Source organism: Littorina saxatilis, linkage group LG10 (assembly GCF_037325665.1).
Source record: "Littorina saxatilis isolate snail1 linkage group LG10, US_GU_Lsax_2.0, whole genome shotgun sequence".
Classification (NCBI taxonomy): domain Eukaryota; kingdom Metazoa; phylum Mollusca; class Gastropoda; order Littorinimorpha; family Littorinidae; genus Littorina; species Littorina saxatilis.
This window is the reverse complement of record NC_090254.1, coordinates 45,904,015-45,922,473: the sequence shown is the minus strand read 5'-3', so window position 1 is coordinate 45,922,473 and position 18,459 is coordinate 45,904,015. Positions and strand designations below refer to the sequence as shown.

Sequence of the window (18,459 nt, the reverse complement as noted above, 5' to 3'; positions counted from 1 at the left end):
ATTTGTCAATCGTGGGGAAATCCTACCTTAACTTACATTTTATTTGTCAATCGTGGAGAAATCCAACCTTAGCTTACATTTTATTTGTCAATCGTGGGGAAATCCTACCTTAACTTACATTTTATTTGTCAATCGTTGGGGAAATCCAACCTTAACTTAAATTTTATTTGTCAATCGTGGGGAAATCCTACCTTAACTTACATTTTATCTGTTAATCGTTGGGGAAATCCAACCTTAACTTACATCTATTATTTAATTGTGAAATCCCACCTTAATTTACATTTATCTGTCAATCAGGTGTAGAATTCTACGTTAACTTGCATTTTATTCCTTGATTATTTGTAAAATCCCACGTTAAACATTTTATCCGTCAATCATGGGATAAGTCCTAAATTAACTTAAATTGTATTTGTTGATATATCATAAAAACAGACATAACTTGCACTTTGCCACTTACTCTTTTATCCATCCTAGACACAACAAGTCACTAAACATCCTAGACACAGTTACAAGTCACTAAACATCCTAGACACAGTTACAAGTCACTAAACATCCTAGACACAGTTACAAGTCACTAAACATCCTGGACACAGTTACAAGTCACTAAACATCCTAGACACAGTTACAAGTCACTAAACATCCTAGACACAGTTACAAGTCACTAAACATCCTAGACACAGTTACAAGTCACTAAACATCCTAGACACAGTTACAAGTCAATGAATATCCTGGACACAGTTACAAGTCACTAAACATCCTGGACACAGTTACAAGTCACTAAACATCCTAGACACAGTTACAAGTCACTAAACATCCTAGACACAGTTACAAGTCACTAAACATCCTAGACACAGTTACAAGTCACTAAACATCCTGGACACGGTTACAAGTCACTAAACATCCTAGACACAGTTACAAGTCACTAAACATCCTGGACACAGTTACAAGTCACTAAACATCCTGGACACTAAACATCCTGGACACAGTTACAAGTCACTAAACATCCTAGACACAGTTACAAGTCACTAAACATCCTAGACACAGTTACAAGTCAATAAACATCCTAGACACAGTTACAAGTCACTAAACATCCTGGACACAGTTACAAGTCACTAAACATCCTGGACACAGTTACAAGTCACTAAACATCCTGGACACAGTTACAAGTCACTAAACATCCTAGACACAGTTACAAGTCACTAAACATCCTGGACACAGTTATCCTTGACACAGTTACAAGTCACTAAACATCCTGGACACAGTTACAAGTCACTAAACATCCTGGACACAGTTATCCTTGACACAGTTACAAGTCACTAAACATCCTAGACACAGTTACAAGTCACTAAACATCCTGGACACAGTTATCCTTGACACAGTTACAAGTCACTAAACATCCTAGACACAGTTACAAGTCACTAAACATCCTGGACACAGTTACAAGTCACTAAACATCCTGGACACAGTTACAAGTCACTAAACATCCTAGACACAGTTACAAGTCACTAAACATCCTAGACACAGTTACAAGTCACTAAACATCCTTGACACAGTTACAAGTCACTAAACATCCTAGACACAGTTACAAGTCACTAAACATCCCAGACACAGTTACAAGTCACTAAACATCCTGGACACAGTTACAAGTCACTAAACATCCTAGACACAGTTACAAGTCACTAAACATCCTGGACACAGTTATCCTTGACACAGTTACAAGTCACTAAACATCCCAGACACAGTTACAAGTCACTAAACATCCTAGACGGCTGTGAGGGAATTGTTTTATTTGTTGTTGTTGGTTTATTTGTTGTTGTATATATACAGTATATATGATTATATGTATATCATCAGAGAGTGTATTCCTCATAAAGGTGCTTTACAATCTTTGTTGCTATGGCGATAGATAGATTTCTAGTCTTCATGTGTACCTGAACATACACAGTAATGTGTTAAAGTTATCTGATCTTATCTTGTTTTACCTGAACATACACAGTAATGTGTTAAAGTTATCTGATCTTATCTTGCTTTACCCTTTTCGTATCTTATGTTATGTTGTCTTGTCTTGTCTTGTCTTGTCTTGTCTTGAAGCAAGGAGGCTTGGATGGACTACGAAGGAGTTGTCTCGTCAGCTACACTGGTTGCTGTGTACAAGATGATTTCAGGCCAGCTGCCATATCTGGGAACCCCCCACCCCCTGTGGAAGGGAGATAATGTATGTGTGTTGTCAGCTGGCTAGGTCGGGAACCCCCCACCCCCTGTGGAAGGGAGATAATGTATGTGTGTTGTCAGCTGGCTAGGTCGGGAACCCCCCACCCCCTGTGGAAGGGAGATAATGTATGTGTGTTGTCAGCTGGCTAGGTCGGGAACCCCCCACCCCCTGTGGAAGGGAGATAATGTATGTGTGTTGTCAGCTGGCTAGGTCGGGACGTGATAATGTATGTGTGTTGTCAGCTGGCTAGGTCGGGAACCCCCCACCCCCTGTGGAAGGGAGATAATGTATGTGTGTTGTCAGCTGGCTAGGTCGGGACGTCAGTCTGACTTTGTCTTGCGTTCTGCGCATTTTTATTAGCATGGGTTTTGTCTTATCTTTGTCATGTGGCCATTTAATTTTTAGCATGGATTTTGTTTTATCTTTGTCATGTGGCCATTTAATTTTTAGCATGGATTTTGTTTTATCTTTGTCATGTGGCCATTTAATTTTTAGCATGGATTTTGTCTTATCTTTGTTATGTGGCCATTTAATTTTTAGCATGGATTTTGTCTTATCTTTGTTATGTGGCCATTTAATTTTTAGCATGGATTTTGTTTTAGCATGGATTTTGTTTTATCTTTGTCATGTGGCCATTTAATTTTTAGCATGGATTTTGTCTTATCTTTGTTATGTGGCCATGTAATATTTACCATGGATGCTATTGTGTCTCGATCATGCGGACATCAAATGATTGTTTACCGGCTTGTCACGCCTTGTCTTTACCAGTTGCGCTGTCTCGTGTAAATTAAGGTTTAATCTCTTCAATCATCATCATGTGTTGTCTGGTGTGAATTAAGGTTTAACCTCTTCAATCATCATGTGTTGTCTGGTGTGAATTAAGGTTTAACCTCTTCAATCATCATCATGTGTTGTCTGGTGTGAATTAAGCTTTAATCTCTTCAATCATCATCATGTGTTGTCAACAAAAAGGTTGTGATCTTGTTTTGTGAATGGCTATGACGGAACCTGTGTCATGTGTGGGACAGATTTATCGTATTTCACCCAAACTGGTTCTTCTGCTTGTTGTATGGTTGCTATGGTTTTCAGCGAGGCTTTTGGGGTCATAGTGTTGAATGTAAACTTGTCATGAATTGAATTGATGTAATTTATTACCAAAAATCAGCATTTTTCTTGTTATTGTTGTTTTGATGATGGTGCAGAAATCTATTGTTGAGTGTCATTGGTACAGAGTCTTGTGGGGTCGAGCCGTGTTGATACAAGTGAAACAGATGTCTGCATTAGGCTTTGTGTGAAAGAGATGTCTGCATTAGGCTTTGTGTGAAACAGATGTCTGCATTAGGCTTTGTGTGAAACAGATGTCTGCATTAGGCTTTGTGTAAAACAGATGTCTGCATTAGGTTTTGTGTAAAACAGATGTTTGCATTAGGCTTTGTGTGAAAGAGATGTTTGCATTAGGCTTTGTGTAAAACAGATGTCTGCATTAGGCTTTGTGTAAAACAGATGTTTGCATTAGGCTTTGTGTGCTGTGTGGATGTTCAGTGAAATACTGGTGGACTCACAAAGCTCGTCTTACTTGTAAGCAAGCTGCTGTGTATTTGTAGTATAGTCAACAGTGTTGCACTTCTTTTTTTGTTGAAACAGTTACACACTACTTTTTTGCGCCATAGAAATGTGACTTATTATTATTGATATCCGAGATAAGACGGACAGTTGTGTTTAATAGGAGCTAGTAGCAGTGTGCAGCTAGACTACTGACTGAACCCTGTCCCACACTGTGGATGCAAGGTGCAGCTAGACTACTGACTGAACCCTGTCCCACACTGTGGATGCAAGGTGCAGCACTGGTCTCTCCGTTTTACACACACGTCGTTTGGACAATGTGGCCAGATTGTGGCCAGATTGTGGCCATGCCAAATCCTGGTTGAAATGAGTACAGTGGAACCCCCTGTTAAGACTCCGGAGCTCTGAGAAAACACGGTCTTAAAAAACGGGGGTACATTTACAGGTTACGAAGCGAAGCTCTGAGAAAACGTCTTAGAAAGAAAGTAGTCTTAAATTGGGAGGCCTTCAAAGGCGGGGTCCCCTGGGGGTCCCATGTACTTCTGACAGCCACAGTAAAATGGTGACCAAACTTTAAAAGACAGTTCAGTATTCTCTTGTTTCAATGTTGACTGCACCGAGAGGCAGTTTAGCGTGTTTGGAAAGAAATGTTATATCGGTTATAAGACTGTTTGTTCATACCAATGACTTTTTGTTCCAGTTAAAGAGTGATTCATTTTATTTCATGGAATTTTCATAATTTGCTTTGTGTTTGGTTGTTGTTGTTGTTATTGTTGTTGTAAGCTAAACAGAATGTAGAGTATTGTCGGACTCCATGTTTTGCCGAGATTTAGGCCTGTTTGGTTGCCATGGCCTCACTTGCTGTCAGGATGATCGTTTTATTGCATGTCTGATAGACCCGTCGCGATATAACCTTCGTGGTTGAAAACGACGTTAAACAGCAAATAAAGAAAGAAATGTCTGATAGAATGCCTTTATACTGTAATGTCCGCAAGTTAACTTTCAACATTTTTATGGACAACGATATTTGGGTGTGCATATTCAGAAATTGTTGATAATATTCACAAAATGGGTGCATAGAATATTTTGATTTGTGTAATATTGTGATTGATTTTACTAGTGCTAGGAAAGCATGTGTTTGTGCGTGGGCTTTGACGCGGTGTGTCTGTCTTTTGACACACCTGGCTTTACAGAGAGAATGATGAGGGTTGCTCCCCCTAGAAAGAATGATGAGGGTTGCTCCCCCTGTGGTGCAGATCAGCTGTGACGTGAGCTGGGCGGTGCTATACTAGTCTTGATTGAACCTTTTTCAACATTTACCTGACGTCTTTATTTACCTGTTGCTAGTGGAAATGACTCCATGCTTTGTTTGAGTTTTTGCACATGGATTAGCTGACTCGATCGTCACAGCACAACTGTACGCTTCAATCATGCTTTACTTTTTTATTTAGACTAGAGCAGTTTGCTTCTATTCTGTGTGGTTTTTGTTTGCAAATTGCCATATACATAAACTTATATATATATATATATATACTTGTCAAAAATGATTATTGTGGTGATCTACTTGATTCTGTGTATGCTTTACTTTGAATATTGTTATGTCGATTCTTCCTTGTTGAAATCCAAGACCAAAGATTTTTGAACGCTGCGATTCCTGCATTACGATGTCAAGGTCAGGGTCGGCTTTCAAGGTTAGAGTGTGAAGGTTGATGACGGCCGGCCCATGATAACCATGGCGACGACCTTGGTTACTGCTGTTCTAGCAACTGGACTTTGGTGCATGGGTCTTTGAGCACAGCCACGATGCCTGGCACTTCATTTAGTACAGTGAACTCACACACACACACACACACACACATACACACACACACACACACTGCACACACACACACACACACACACACACACACACACACACACACACACACACACACACAGACAGACAGACAGACAGACAGACACAAGTCGTATATATATATATAGATATATGCACCCAAGCACACACAAACAGTATGGGTAACTTGTATCCCAGAGTCCTCTTTGTGCAGACTCTGTACCGCATGCGGAAGTTTAAAAACACTAAAAACAAATGTTCCAAAACTAAATTTCGTGACATCATTAATCAAGAAGTGGGGGATGGGCGTTTACTAGGTAGTATGCCCTATGCACAGCTTTTGGCCCAAAGTAGGGGGTGGGCGTTTACTGGATACTGGGCGTATACAAGGTAGTTTACGGTAATACCAAATACCTGCATTGACATCTGACTGCACTTAATACCAAATACCTGCAATGACATCTGACTGCACTTAATACCAAATACCTGCATTGACATCTGACTGCACTTAATACCAAATACCTGCAATGACATCTGACTGCACTTAATACCAAATACCTGCAATGACATCTGACTGCACTTAATACCAAATACCTGCATTGACATCTGACTGCAGTTAATACCAAATACCTGCATTGACATCTGACTACAGTTAATACCAAGTACCTGCAATGACATCTGACTGCAGTTAATACCAAATACCTGCATTGACATCTGACTGCACTTAATACCAAATACCTGCAATGACATCTGACTGCACTTAATACCAAATACCTGCATTGACATCTGACTGCACTTAATACCAAATACCTGCAATGACATCTGACTGCACTTAATACCAAATACCTGCAATGACATCTGACTGCAGTTAATACCAAGTACCTGCAATGACATCTGACTACAGTTAATACCACATACCCTGCATTGACATCTGACTGCAGTTAATACCAAATACCTGCATTGACATCTGACTGCACTTAATACCAAATACCTGCATTGACATCTGACTGCAGTTAATACCAAATACCTGCATTGACATCTGACTGCACTTAATACCAAATACCTGCATTGACATCTGACTGCACTTAATTAAGGAGCTGACAATGCGAGAATACCCCCCGCGGGTTAGGGGGAGTCCCATAATTATTGGTTGGGAGGATTAAGAATTTACCGGATGCTCCCCAGCATGTCGTAAGAGGCGACTAACGGATTCTGTTTCTCCTTTTACCCTTGTTAAGTGTTTCTTGTATAGTATATAGTCAATTTTTGTAAAGATTTTAGTCAAGCAGTATGTAAGAAATGTTAAGTCCTTTGTACTGGAAACTTGCATTCTCCCAGTAAGGTCATATATTGTACTACGTTGCAAGCCCCTGGAGCAATTTTTTGATTAGTGCTTTTGTGAACAAGAAACAATTGACAAGTGGCTCTATCCCATCTCCCCCCTTACCCCGTCGCGATATAACCTTCGTGGTTGAAAACGACGTTAAACACCAAATAAAGAAAGAAAGACAATGCGAGAATAATTTAACTTTCCAACCAGTTGACTTATCTTGGTGTTTGTTTGTCGTCGTTACGTCATAGCACTGACCTTGGCTGAAGGACTTGACCTTGACATCACCTTGACAGGAAAGGGCAGGGTCGTTGTGTGTGCTTTGTTTAGTATACTTTATTGTGGTGGTGAGGTGACTGTGTCGTGATGATGACGACTATTGGCTGTACGGTGCAGATGTGTGTGTCGTTACTTGTGTCGGTGTGTGTGTCGTGAATGTGCTTCAGTGTGTGTGTCATGACTTGTAACTGTGTTTTAAGAGTCACGTGCTGATGTTGATGTAGATGTTGATGTCCATGATGTTGATGTTGATTATGGGTGGTGTTGTGTCGTGTATGGTGCGTGTCTAAAGCTCTCTACACCTGGCTGTGTGTAACTATGTGCTGACAATCAATTAAATCACCCCAATCCAATTTTACCCGCAGAGTTGAATTGTCACTTCTTTTCAAAGTGTGTGTGTGTGAGTGTGAATACCTGTAAACGTGTGTGTGTGTGTGAATACCTGTAAACCTGTGTGTGTTTGTGAGGGTGAATACCTGTAAACGTGTGTGTGTGAGGGTGAATACCTGTAAACGTGTGTGTGTGAGGGTGAATACCTGTAAACGTGTGTGTGTGAGGGTGAATACCTGAAAACGTCTGTGTGTGAGGGTGAATACCTGTAAACGTGTGTGTGTGTATGTGCATCTCTGTGGGATTCCAACTTGTATGTAAAGATCAGGAAATACCTTGAAAAACCAGTTGAGGCCTCCGTGCCACCCGACAGACACTTTAACCTCCGTGCCACCCGACAGACACTTTAACCTCCGTGCCACCCGACAGACACTTTAACCTCCGTGCCACCCGACAGACACTTTAACCTCCGTGCCACCCGACAGACACTTTAACCTCCGTGCCACCCGACAGAGACTTTAACCTCCGTGCCACCCGACAGACACTTTAACTTCCGTGCCACCCGACAGACACTTTAACTTCCGTGCCACCCGACAGACACTTTAACTTCCGTGCCACCCGACAGACACTTTAACTTCCGTGCCACCCGACAGACACTTTAACCTAGCTGACAGAGAAACAGACCCTGACCTAGCTGACAGAGAAACAGACCCTGACCTAGCTGACAGAGAAACAGACCCTGACCTAGCTGACAGAGAAACAGACCCTGACCTAGCTGACAGAGAAACAGACCCTGACCTAGCTGACAGAGAAACAGACCCTGACCTAGCTGACAGAGAAACAGACCCTGACCTAGCTGACAGAGAAACAGACCCTGACCTAGCTGACAGAGAAACAGACCCTGACCTAGCTGACAGAGAAACAGACCCTGACCTAGCTGACAGAGAAACAGACCCTGACCTAGCTGACAGAGAAACAGACCCTGACCTAGCTGACAGAGAAACAGACCCTGACCTAGCTGACAGAGAAACAGACCCTCACCCAGCTGACAGATGTAGGAGTACTTGTAAGCAAACAGGTCACAGGGGTAGTCGTGCCAGCGGCCCAGGTCACTCAGGCGTATCTGCGCGCAGTCCTCCAGTGAGTTGGGGAGCAGCTCTCTCCCCCAGAACCAACCACCGTGACGGCCCTCATGACCCGGCGCCCAGTGCGTGTAGCTGACCGCTCGCCCTATGGTCAGTGCAGTCTGTGTTAGGACAACAACAACAACAACAACAAGAGGCGATGACCAGAGAGTGGACACTCTAGTAGGCCACTCACACACACACAAACACGCACACACACACAGATAGTGTCAGGACTTGTCACATAGTCATTGACCAGACAATGGGGGGAGAAGGGTCCGGAACCGGAAGCCAGGGCTGAGGTGCACGAAGCCAAAGTGGGTGACAACCAATGGGAGATCTGCCCAAGTCGGTCCGCTCCCTCCCGGTCGGGGTGCACGAAGCTTTTTTCACAGGGTTGCGTACCGAATGGGAGGCTCCCGTTTGGACCAGCTAGCTAGTGTTACGAGAGTATGTATTACTGTGCCTGCGAGCACATGGCCGAGACTATGTACACGCGCATGAATATGACGTCATGAATGTAGGTCATGATCGCGCATGCGTATGGGCCACCCGGGCCTCTCTGATCTATGGCGGAATAAACTAACTGTCATCTTCTTCTTCTTCTCTCCGTTGGGACCGGGTTTATTTGATAAACGTAAGTGGTCCCGCGTTGATGTCATCTTGAACCTGCTGTGCCTTTTGTGTGCTTTACGCAAGGACTCACGAACACCAATGCCCACAACACACAGAACACGAATGCTATCGTTACATGGTGTCAGAAGCGTGGTAAAGAATGGCAGAAGAAGCGCAGCAAAGAAATGAAAGGCAAGTGACAGCAAGAATTCCGTTGCCAACGAAGTTCGAAATCAACGTGCCGAACCTGGAAGGGGCATGGAAGAAGTTTCGTCGAACATGGGACACCTACGAAACTGCGTCGAGATTGAAAACTCAAGAAGACGAGTACGTACCGCAGTACATTTACTTCATGCTTGGGGGAAGGAGCGCTAGACGTGCTCGACGGGTTCCAGTTTGAAGCGGGTCAAGAGAAGAAAATTGACAGTGTAGTGTTTGTCGTCTGCTACCGGGATCAGGGGAAGTAACGCTACCTGCCCCTGTCCCTGACGTCAGCGCCACCTGGGGGTTTATGGGGCAGTGTTATACCGAAGACGAAACCAGACAGACGTATTGCACGGAGCTCGCCTAAACAAGAGACTTAGGTGTGTGACACAGCTTTTCAAGTCTACTGGAAGTAGAACAGCAGCATGTGTGCCCGATAAAGAGTGCAATGGCACAGCAAGACATGTCGGTGCCAGAGGATGGTCAAGTTGAGTGCAAGGTGCAGACCATCAAACAGATCGTGGTGATAGAGGATGATGTTGTGGATCTCTGGCACACTGTGGGAGCTTCACAAGGCCTGACAACAGATGCAGATGTCTGCAGGTTCCTCCTATCGCTGTGCTTCAGCGACAGAGAGGATGCAACTCATCAAGGTGTTCGATGTGGTCGCTGCAACAGTCTTCTCACACTGGTCTGTTCAAAATGTCAGCTGCCGTCACAAGTGTCTTCACAGCAAGCCATGTCTTCGCACACCTTCTCCCAGCCCAGCCTGCGTTCACAGCCGTCTTTGGAACAGGCCTTCCCCTCACTGCCACAGCCTTACTTACCTCTCTCTTCCTACAGCTCTCCTTCGTCACAGACATCTCTACAAGTCCCATCAACTTCATGGGAATCACAATCATTGCTGTTGTCTTCGCAACAAGACCTACATAGCTCCTCACCTGAAACCCTGCAAAACGCTTCGCGGATGGGGCTGTCTTTACAAGAAAGGGGGACTTCAAAGTCTCCTCTTCATAAACCCTTGCTTAGGCGGCCAACATCTGACAGAGACGAAGGCTCAGATGGTGGTTTGGATATGGAAACCTTTAATGACGAAGGTGCAGGGGATTCAGATATTGAGATGAGTTTTGAACAGGAATATGACAGGCAAGAGAGTAAGAAACCAAGCACACAAGACCTTACAAGCACTGCACCAACTCAAAAGGTATGTTCAGAGACTCATAGCAAAAAGAACAAAACCAAAACTGCAGTTGTGGTGCTGCATAAATGTGACATGCCTTTGTCGGCAACCCACACTGACCCAAATGAAGTGAGATTGAGCAGACCCGATGGTTGCTGTATTAGAAATAATAAAGACAAAATTAGCCAGTGGACAGGAAAGTATGCCATTTATGGTGGGCCAAAGCAAGAAGCTATCTCCCCTATGGCTGGGACCGTTTCTGGTCACCGAAGTTTTGTCGCCGGTCCTCTTTAGGATTGCGAGTGCCCGGAGGGTATGGGTGGTACATCATGATCGGCTAAGGAAATGCTTTGATTCTCTACTGCCTTTGTGGTTGCGCCAAATGCGTCATCGCAAAGGGATGAGCGAGGGGGTGGGGGATGAAGTGGGGACCGGGGCAGATGAGGAGGAGAATGATGTTCTTACTACTCCTCCTTTGTTTTGCCGGTGTAGGCGGCCTGATGACGGATCGTTCATGATCGCATGTGACACGTGCAATGAGTGGTTTCATGGGGTGTGCGTACAGGTGTCTGCGGAAGAGGCGGAAACTATTAACTCCTACACCTGCCCTAGCTGCGCTTAGATGGGGAGAGGGGAACGGTAACGGGTTGGTGGGATGAACTGGTATGGTACAACTGGTAACACAATTCCTCTTCTCATGTCTCAGCAGCATGGATAGACGGGAGATGGAGGAGGACCCCCTGGCGTCAGATCAGCCTTGGGGGGGGAGACCGGGAAAGAGACTATGGCAGCGAGGGAGGGACCGGGATTCATCTCTCAGCCCTCTTCCCGCGGCCAGGCGAAGTACAGATCGCCGTCATCTAAGCCCGGTGTGGGCAAGAAATCAACAAAGGGGAGAACAAGCGTTTTCCCCTAGAACGGGCCCGGGAGGACACCGACGCCGTACCTGGGACCTCTCGAGGGGGGAGCAACGGTTTTCCCCTTCTGCGCGGACGTCCAGGGAGCAGTACAGAGGAGAACGGGAGTTTTCCCCTGGCCCTCGACAATCGGAACACCGGCATCGGGAATGGTACCACGGGAGGGGGGAACGCGAGTTTTCCCCTCACCTGTATCGGTCCGGACACCGTTACCCCGAGCAGGTCCCCCCTATGAGAGAACGGGAGTCTTCCTCTAGCCCTCGGCGGATTGGAAGGAGGGGAGAACGGGAGTTTTCCCCTAGCTCTCTTCGGAACAGAAGGACGGGAGAACAGGAGTTTTCCCCTAGCCCTCGCCGGGGCGAAAGGAGGGGAGAACAGGAATTTCCCCCTAGCTCCCGCCGGAGTGGAAGGAGGGGAGAACAGGAGTTTTCCCCTAGCTCTCGCCGGAGCGAAAGGAGGGGAGAACGGGATTTTTCCCCTAGCCCTCGCTGGAGCGAAAGAAGGGGAGAACGAGAATTCTCCCCTAGCTCCCTCCGGAGTGAGAGGAGGGGAGAACAGGAGTTTTCCCCTAGTTCTCGCCGGGGCGAAAGGGGGGGAGAACGGGAGTTTTCCCCTGGCCTTCGCCGTCAGGAACAGGAAAGGAAACTGGGACGTTCTGGCCGGACCTGCCCTTTACCAGCCTGCCGCAAAAGTACGGGGGACCTGAGGCTGCACACCCTGCAGGAGCACTTCCCCGAGGGTTGGTTGGACTGGGGCCCCCAGGAAGTGGTGGTCGCTCTCACCATGCTCGCCACGGCCGTGGCGAAATGCTCCTCCCTGGAGGCCCTCTGGGATCACATGGGCGTGGGACGGATGCTCCTGCCAGAGACCGTGATGCAGCAGGACATTGAATTTTGCGGCAGATTAGGCTGCCATTTGGGCGAGGCCCTGCCCAGTGAGCTTGGCCTATCTCCACCAAATACACTGGTGGCCCTGGCTCACTGGGCCGTCCTGCTGCAAATTCTGTACGCTGGAGGGGTCGGAGTCCAGCGGGAGTTCAGGACCCTCCGGTTTGGGGGTCGGCCGAAGTCCCCACCACCACTCTACTGCCAAGAAAGCCCTTCCAAGAAACCCCGGATGGAGTCGGGGGAACAATTTCCCCCAAACAGACATGCACCCGTCAGCTCTAGGGGCAGACGAACGGGGGCCCCTAGGCAGATAGAGCAACGGGGCGGAACGGGCCTTTGTCGTGCGCTGGGCCAGAAGCAGTTTAGAGGTAGGGGGGGGCAGCCCCCTCCTTATGAATATCGGCCGAAGGGGATGGCAAAGGACGAGTGGATGCGCCTTCCGAAACTGGCCAGGAAGCGGTGGCGACACTCAAGAAACGTGGCCAGAAGGCTGGAGGAGGAGGAACAGGCAACCATTCCTCCCACACAGGATGCTTCCTCGGGGACTGTCCTGATCCCGGCGGAGGAATACCCCAGTCCCTCCAGCATGTTCGAGAACCTGGCCCTCGGGGAGAGGAGTCCGGAGACAATTATGAAGATAATGACTTTCCCCGAGAAAATCAGAGAGGGACAAGGACCCACGGCCACGGTAACGTCGGGGGAGCCCCAGGGAACCCCTGGGAGGGAGGATGTCGTTCCCCCCAGGCACAGTGTGTCCTCTGAGGAACCGGGAACGCAACTTTCCAGGGAGGGACAGGGGCTCACACCCTCGGCAGCGGTGACCTCAGAGGAGCCACAGGGAGCCCCTTTGATGGAGGTGGATGATGTCTCACCCAGGCACAGTGGGTCCTCTGGGAAACCTGGGGTTCAACTTGCCTGTCTGAAGGAGGGCGAGGCAACGAAGTGGGAAGGGACAGTGAAAGAGAATGGAGGGGCGGAGCGTTCCCCCGAACGCATGGAGCTGGCACTCGCGGGGGAAGCCTGCTCCTCCCCAGCCACGGAGGAAGAGAAAGAGCTACTCGGGGACGGACCGACAGCAGGTCCATGGAGGTTCAGTCCCCGACGGCCAAGACCGGAAATCTGGGAGGCAGTGGACTCCCATTTCCACATGGACCGGTTGGCCGAGTCATGCCGGCAGAAGAGGGAGCAGGGGCGTTCGTATACCGTCGCGGTGGTGCTGGAGAACGCGACCAGGGGGCGACAAATCAACAAGCAGAAGCTAAGACTTCGCCACCTGATCGCGTCCTTCTGCGACTTGAGGACTCATGCCCTGCTCGACGGGGGGTCCCGGATGCTGCGAGACCTGGTCGCCGAGACGCGCCAAGACCGGGGAAGAGTGGGCCTGTGTTTCGGGATCCACCCCAAGCATGCGCAGGCGTACAACCTCCGGGTGGCCGAACACACCGCCCGGCTCCTCAAGCTCCTGAGCATGGCAGGAGTCGTGGGGGTGGGTGAGGTCGGCCTAGACTACTCGGTCCCGGGAGCCAATAGGGAGCGTAGTCCGCAGAAACAAGCCCTGGAGAATCTTCTGGCTTTCCAGGACTCCCGGATGACGTCCCTGAAGACGCGGCCCTGGGTGCTGCACTGCCGAGAGTCTTCCCTGACAAGCCCTCCAGTCGCCGGCGCCGCGCTGCGGGGAATCCTCCAGACTCATTTTCCCCCATCGGCCCAATTCATGCTGCATCACTTCACGGGGCCGATCGGGGAGATCACCAAGTGGCTGGAGGCATTCCCCAACACGGTGTTCAGTGTGGGGGGGGTGGACAACAACACCTCAGGGGCGATCCGGGACGCCATCAAAGCGGTCCCCGACAACAAACTACTGCTGGAGACGGACGCCCCTCATTTCGGCGGCACAACGTTCAGCACGCCCTACGCCGTATTCGACGTGGCTAGGGTGGTCGCCGCCTGGAGAGGGGTGGAGCAGCGCGAGCTCCTGCGCCTGACGGTAGACAACGCGAGACGGTTTTTCCGTCTCACCTCGTGAGGGCGTTCGCCCTAACACCGTCCCTGGGTCTTAACCAGCGAATGGACCTAGGGACGACGGCCAGGGCCCAGGGAACCTCCCGGGATCCCTGGGGGACGGGGTACCAGGTCCTTACCCGGAACCCCCGGAGACACGACAAGGAAGGTCCCCCCGTTAGCAGTCTCTACCCCGGTAAGCCGTTTTCTGGAAACTTTTCCACTAAGGAAGTGTAGGGACGCTAATTTCACAACGGGGGGGAATGTAGTGTTTGTCGTCTGCTACCGGGATCAGGGGAAGTAACGCTACCTGCCCCTGTCCCTGACGTCAGCGCCACCTGGGGGTTTATGGGGCAGTGTTATACCGAAGACGAAACCAGACAGACGTATTGCACGGAGCTCGCCTAAACAAGAGACTTAGGTAAGTCTACCTGTTGGGGCTAGCCAACCTTTATGTGACTCAACTATGTAGTCGTGGCGTTGTGCTGCCCGGGCTTATTATCAGGCTGGGCCTTACAAGCCCCGGGCGGCGTTTACGTCTTTTAATTAGCAGCACTTTCCGAGCTGGGCTTGGGTTCTGCCTTTTAACACGTGTGTTTACATGTACGTCAGAGCGATAGAGTGCATGCGTGAAATGTCTCGTCTTGTTATATGTTACAGCTCGGCCGTCACTACAACAGTGTGCTGAATAAGTTCACTGACTACTGCGTTGGAGAAACGTGCGAGGCCTACGAAACTTACAAGTTCCATCAGAGGAAGCAGGAGAAGGGAGAATCCATCGACGCCTACGTTGGTGCACTACGACAACTGGCAGGTTCGTGCAACTTTGAACAATTTCGAGATCGTATGCTTCGTGATCGAATTGTCGCGGGGATTGCAGACGACGCTGTACGTACCAAACTTCTTCAGGAGAAGGGGTTGACGCTGAAAACGTGCATTGACTTGTGCCGGGTACATGAAGTATCTGCACAGCAGTCGAAGTCTATGGCGGCAGAGGAGATTCATCACCTGAAGACCAAGGGCAAGATGAGAAGAACGGCAGAGTCAACCTACAAGAAAGGTGGGACCGAGGACTCTCATAAAGGTAAACAGTGTTCCTATTGTGCGCGAAGTCACAAGAAAGGCAAAGAACATTGTCCAGCCTATGGTCAGCAGTGCAAGAAGTGTGGAAAGAAAAATCACTTCGCGGAGATGTGCAAACTGAAAGAAAGGAAAACAGTACATGAAGTGTGCGATGAAGATGATGACTTTGATGATGATGATCTTGTTTTGCATGTGAATGGTGTTTCTATTGCAGGAAAGAAAGATGAATACTCTGATAATGTTTTGCTGGTAGATGATGATGATCAGAATAGTGATGTTGTGTTTCATGTTGATGGAGATGACAAGTCAGAAAAGTCAGTGCATGCCAAAATGTTAGTTGGACAAGACAAGACAAATGTGATTTTCCAACTTGACAGTGGCGCGACAATCAACAGTTTTTCAGTTGACACATACAAGACAGTGACAGGAGACAGTAAGCTGACAGACCTACAGAAGAGTCTTCTTCTTCTTCTTCTTCTTGGCGTTCGCAGAGGTTACACAATCAGTCCAGCACTGGTGATAAATGTTGTCGTTTTCTCCAACTCCTGTCGACTGCCGTATAGTTTGGTCTGCAAGGGAGTTGGTGACGGCCACACTTCTTTTCGTTCCTCATCTAGTAAGGGACATCGCTGTAAGATGTGTTCCGCTGTTTGGTCCTCTTGACCGCAGGCACAGGTTGGTGATGGCGCCAGCTTGAACTTTCGGTTCATGTGAGCATTGAGCCTGTTGTGGCCAGTACGCAGCCTGATGAGGTTGACTTGCTGCTCTCTGGACATTGTGTGGTAGTCATCTCTGTTTGTCCTTGGCCTCATCAATGCCTTGATGATTGTCTTCTGCTCACTAAAGCTGACACTGTTTTCAGGTTGGTCTTCCACGGCTCCTTCTTTTGCCAGCTCATCTGCCCTTTCATTTCCTGGTATCCCACAGTGTGCTGGTATCCACTGGAGGACAACTCTTCTGGTTTGTCTGACCATCTGTAATGCTTTGGCCAGCTGTGGGAGTTTGTCGTTCTCTAGGGCCTGAAGGACTGAAAGGGCGTCCGAGAGGAAGACAACTTGGTAGCAAGGGTCTGCGGAGTCCTGAACGAAGGAGGCGGCCTGCATGAGAGCTTCTGCTTCTGCTTTATAGTTTGTGCAGTGTTTGCCAGTGGCAACGCTGGATGTAGCTGTATGTCCCCCAGGGAACTGGATGAGAATGCCTGCACCTCCATTGAGCACGGCGTTAGTTGCTGATCCATCGGTGTATACATGGATCCACGCCTCTTTTGGGTACTGTTCATCGATCAGGGCTAAGGTGAGTGCCTGTCGAGCTGTGTCATTCTGATCTTCTCCTGAGGTAACATGTGGAACACTGGTGCAGATCTGGATGCCTGGTTTCTCTGTTGCCTTGGGGGTTTCTTCTTCTTCTTGAGTCAGAGGTAGAGTGTTCTGTGGAAGGACTTCCCTGTACTGTCGAGAAAGTCTCTTGCTCTCGTGTACAAAACTGCTCCGTTTAAGCCGGTTCTTGGTGAGGTTGCTCAGTCTGTGCTTCATGGGGTGGTCGGGTAGGCACTTGAGCTTCTCGGCCTGTACCATAGTCTTGGCTTCTCTTCTCTGACAGAGGGGTTGGATGGTGGTAAGCTTCTCCATTTCCTTGATGGGCGTGGATTTCATTGCACCGGTGATGAGTCGGAGGGCCTGGTTTTGCACACGGTCAAGGGTCTGCAGGTTTGTCTTGGCTGAGGTTGACCACGCTGTGGAGCCGTACTCGAGGTGGGGTCTGATTGTTCCCTGGTATACTGTCTTCAGTATCTTCTCGTTCGCTCCCCAGGTGGTACCTGCCAGCTTCCTGAGTATGGCTAGCTTGCGCCGGGCCTTCGTCTCTGCCTGTGCAATGTGTGGTTTCCAGGTCTGCCGTCTATCAAAGGTGACACCAAGGTACGTTGCTTCTTCATCCTCTCTCAGAGGAGTTCCACCAAGCCTAATGGTTCCGGCTTTCTGCTTTGGCGACAGTGTGAATAGGGTGGTGGAAGATTTCTCCTTGTTGATGGAGACGCACCAATCTTCTGCCCATGCGTTCAGCCTATCTGCCGCTTGCTGCATTCTGTAGGTGGCAGTACTTGCGTGCTCCTCCTTGCACCAGATCACAAGGTCGTCTGCGTAGAGAGCAGCTTTGATCCCCTTGGGCATCTCAGACACCAGATCGTCGATGAAGAGAAGGAAGAGTGTGGGGGAGAGGACTCCGCCCTGAGGGACGCCATGACGAAGGAGGAACTTCTTGCTTTTGGTCTGGTCGACGTTAACTCTTGCCCTGCGGTTATAGAGGTAAGAGCGAATCCACTGGTACATGTTGCTGGACACGCCTTTCCTCAGCAGTTTTACAAGGAGTCCATCTTTCCAGACCTTGTCAAAGGCCTTCTGAAGATCTATCCAGGTGACGAAGACCAGCTTCTGTTCCTGAAAGGCATCTTCAACTTCTTGCGCCAGGTAAGTGACCTGATCTTCAGTGCTGCGGAACTGTCGGAATCCAGCTTGTTCAGGGGCGAGGAGGTTCCTGGATTCCAGGTACCACCTGAGGCGCTCGTTCACAATTCTCTCCAGGGTCTTCACAACACAGCTGGTGAGGCTGATTGGGCGATAGCTGGTGGCCTTCTTTGGATCCTTCCCTTTTTTTAAGATGGGGATCATGATCGCTTCTCGCCAGAGTTGTGGTAGCGATCCTTCTTGCCAGCTGCTGTTGAAGACCTCGAGTAGCTTGTTCTCTGCTGCACTACCAAGGTGGGTTAGCATCTCGTTGGTGATGCCGTCTGGGCCAGGGGACTTCTTCGCCTTTGACTTTTTCAGAGCTGAGTGCAGCTCGTGGAGTGTGAGTGGTTGACTCATGGCGTCCACTGTCGACTGTCTGGCAGGTCTCTCTCTTTT

General features: G+C 48.5%; 1 protein-coding gene and 1 long non-coding RNA gene across 2 annotated transcripts in view; one reads left to right on the top strand and one right to left on the bottom strand.

Annotated features, from left to right (window-relative positions):
* The window catches only part of LOC138978952 (receptor-transporting protein 3-like), a 294,059-nt gene that overhangs the window by 123,056 nt on the left and 152,544 nt on the right, over positions 1–18,459 (bottom strand). The gene's annotated exons all lie outside the window — the stretch shown is intronic.
* LOC138978948 (uncharacterized) lies at positions 2,811–7,576 on the top strand. Its single transcript, XR_011459862.1, has 2 exons — positions 2,811–3,095; positions 3,143–7,576. It is a non-coding gene; the product is annotated as an uncharacterized lncRNA (long non-coding RNA).